The following is a 4,236-nucleotide window of genomic DNA, read 5'->3' as shown; positions in this document are numbered from 1 at the left end:
AGAGAGAGAGAGAGAGAGAGAGAGAGAGAAAGGAGGAGACGTCACGCGTACGCAAAAGCTGTTAGCGCGCGCCACTCAAATCAGCACTGAACAGCGACCAGCCTCTGACGTCACGGGCACATATACATATCCCATTGGACTCTACATACATACTCGTATTTTTACTCTTAAACATAGAACAATAATCTTTTAATAAATTCTACTCCTTTTCTTAAAAAACAAAACAAAACAAAAAAACAGACAATGTGGTTCTTGCAATCTGTAAATGTTAAAATACTCACAATTTGAAAGGTATAGCCACAAGACGTAAACATTTTCACTGTTAACATAATTGTAGTGTGGTAAAACCACTTATTAACCTTTTTCTGTATAAAACTAAATCAACTTTTACAACATAATGCCATAAAAACTCACAAGCCCTAAAACGGCTGATGAAAAACAACGATTTCAACAACTTTTCAGCTCAAATAATACATAAGTTTTAACAGAAATAAATGATGTAGGTCCTTTTCTAAAATTCTAAAATTCTTGTAAGTGCCTCTCTGTAACCTCGATATTTTTTTATTCTTTTTATTTTAATTTTTTTGAGAAAAGGAGGGACAAGATGAAATGTATTTGTGTGGTTACCAACATTATGCAGAACATGAATATCCCTTTAAGTGCAAATACATTGTATTGCAAGCTGTTTGTTTTCGGTGATGAATTGGCAACCCACAATAGGTCACAGTGCAGATTGGCTGGCAATATAGCTGGCCTTAGTTAGATGGAGTACACTAATACACGTCATTTAAAAAAATGTATGCCCTTATTCATGCATTTGTATTAGGCTACTTTAACTTGTATTAACATTTTCCTGTCATATTATCATTCTGATTAATCATTGTGGTGCAGATTGTCCCCCTAACCATCAATGGGTGTTTATTCAGAAAATTTTAGTTTCTTTAGAGCCAGGAGTCAATTAAATCCTTGAAGCTTCCAGCACAAAACTCCATATTTCAAATATTTGCATAAAACATTCTATATACATCCACATGAAACCAATATTCCTTTCACACAGAAAACATGTAAATTATCCCACCTTTAAAACTGTGTTGTTGTTGTTTTTTTTTAAAGCTGAACATTAAAGGTATAGTTCATCCAAAAATTAACATTCTCTCATCACTAACTCACCTCACGCCATCCCAGATGTGTATGACATTCTTTCTTCAGCAGAACACAAACGAAGATATTTTAGAAGAATATTTCAGCTCTGTAGGTCCAAACAATGCAAGTGAATGGTGGCCAGAACTTTAAAGCAACAAAAAAAAAGCACACAAAGGCAGTGTAAAAATAATCCACATGACTCCAGTGATTAAATAATGTCTTCAGAAGTGATATGATAGGTGTGTGTGAGAAACAGATCAACATTCAAGTTGGTGATTGAATGTGAAAGAATAGATTTTCAAGCAAAAAAGGCTTAAATACTGATCATTTTCTGACCCACACCTATCATATCACTTCAGTCAGGGTTGGACGGCTTACTTTAAGAAAGTATTCTGGGCTGAATACTGAATACGCTCTCTTAAATGTATTCAGTAAATTATTATGAATACATCACATAAAAAGTAATGTATTCAGAGTACAAGAATACTTTTAGAATACACATATATATATATATATATAAAGCCAAGGCACAATTGGAGGAATTAAGTGTGATATGTCCTTATTATCTTATCTGAAGTGCTACAACTTCACTTTTAACTAATCTAAATTAATCTGAATAGCTTGTGTGTTTAATGTGGAGTTGGACACTAATGTTTTTCTGTATGGAAGAAAGAAGACAAACAGAAGGCATTTTGCGGTCAGCTACAATATATTAATATTTTAACAACATTTTAATCTTTTTCTTAATCCAATATTTTATTGGACTGACAAAGAAAAAGACAGTTGGACACAAAATTAGATAAGAAATGCAAATAAACTGTATTTATTTTTGAGATGATAATATGATTATGCCATAAAGTAGTGAGGTCATGTGACAACAATGTATATTAATAATTTTTAACCACGCTTGTTTGCATATTTCCACATTTAGGCTGATTTACTAATTTAGTTTTCTATATCTTTTACTACCTTTATTTTGGGTGCTTTTGATTCTTTTGCTCATCCTTTGTTTGGAATTATTGTTTTATATATTGTTTGTGCATGACTTGGTATGAGATGTTTTAAAAACAAAAGTGAGAAATAGTTGAATCAACAAAAAAATGTTAATCACACAAACAAAGTGAGAAATAATATGAATATGCCTGTATGTTACAACATGAGGTTTTTCTGTCGACGTATGGACTGATCTAATTCAAGTCCTTTTCCTTCTTTCAGTCTTTGCAGTCGGCCTAATTTCTACCTATTCACAGTAGCCTATTATTGGCGTAAATAACTGCAATTTCTCAACAGTTCTGAAAGTTTCTGATAATGATACATGACTCACCAAATGCTTATCCTGAGCCATCAGTCTTTACTCAGCTGCATAAATGTATTCAGGGTTGGGAGGGTTACTTTTGAAATATATTGCTAATATATGCTGTAAAATGTCATTTGTAATGTATTCCGTTAGATTACTCAAAGTCAGTAACGTATTCTAAATACTTTGGATTACTTCTTCAGCACTGGTAGATTTTTTCACTTGTTTTGACTATAAATAATCTGCCAGTACAAGAAGACAAAATACACATGTTAAAAAAAACATTCTTTGAAAAACCTAAATATCTCATGCAGTGTCGTTTCTAAAACACGATAAATCAAATTTATCTTGTTTTAAGGATTTTTCGATATTTTACAGGAAAACAATGCAAAAAATATCAAGAATAAGATTTTTGCCCTAATACCAAAGGTCTTACTAGAAAAATTGAAATGATGATCCAACGTGAAAATATGATTGTGTCTGGTAACATGTGCATGTAAAATGGCTAGAAATAGCATTTTAGCTTAGCGTAAAGCTGACAATTTACACAAGGTTTATTTCTATTTCTTCTGCTCCAAACTTCAAACGTACTTCTCTGTCTGCTCATATGAATGTAACACATCATAAGAAAGTGTTTCACCGCTGTCCAAATGCACTTTGGATCGCATCATTTATATGTATAAATGTTTTCCATCTGAAAGGACTAAATATTAAATGAATCAAATGACAATAAAATGCAAAGTAATCTCTTCAGTAATCAAAATACATTTTGAATGTAACTGTATTCTAATTACCAGTGATTTAAATTGTAACTGTAGTGGAATACAGTAACTAATATTTTGTATTTTAAAATACATAATCCCGTTACTTGTATTATGTTACTCCCCATCCCTGAATGCATTTACACAGCAACAATCGCGGGAAACATAATGTATCATATGCGCGAATGTTCCATTTGAGGAAATAAGGTTGCAGACTGTATTGATACTTTTGCACAGCTGACAGTGCGCTGCTTGTTAGACATGCCAGTGCGGTTGCCAGATATTAAATCCGGGAATAGTTATACATGAATAAGATGTTGAATTTATTATTTGTATTTTTTTATGCCTACCATCAAACCTTATAATGAACGCGGTCAATTTTTTAAATATCTCAAAAGCACTACCCACAATTGTGTTTTCAATTAAGCCCAATTTTTGCACGAAACCTGGCAACACCGCACAGGCGCTGCAACAGATCTGGGAAAAAGAGAGCGAGAAGACGTGTTTGCAGCATGTATCTGCGCTGTTAAAAAAAACAATCAAGTTTCTCACTTGATTGACAAGAATTGTTTTCTTTATGCCTTATTTTGTGGTCATTATGAAAAAAGTATTCTAACAAAATTGTATAAAATAACTGTATTCTGAGGTGCTTGATGTAATGTAAATGTAACAGAGGCTGAATAGTTACTTTATTTTTGCATCCTGATTAAATAACGCTGTTACATATATTCCGTTACAGCCAAATCCTGGCTTCAGAAGATATGGATTTAACCACTGGAGTCTTATGGACTACTTTTATGCTGCCTTTATGTCCTTTTTGGACCTTCTGAGTGCTGGTCACCATTCACTTGCTTTGTTTGGAGCTACAGAGCTGAAATATACTTTTAAAAATCTTTATTTGGGTAATAAAAACTATCCCATTCCCTTTAATAATCAAAGATGAATCAAAACAGTTATCTCTGGTCAACTCTATGTGCATGGTGAAATCTAACTGCTTTTGGAAAGCCTTCAACACCAATGATTTGAATAGCTGGT

The sequence above is a fragment of the Xyrauchen texanus genome, chromosome 6, assembly GCF_025860055.1.
Source record: "Xyrauchen texanus isolate HMW12.3.18 chromosome 6, RBS_HiC_50CHRs, whole genome shotgun sequence".
Lineage (NCBI taxonomy): Eukaryota > Metazoa > Chordata > Actinopteri > Cypriniformes > Catostomidae > Xyrauchen > Xyrauchen texanus.
Note: the sequence above shows the minus strand (reverse complement) of the source record.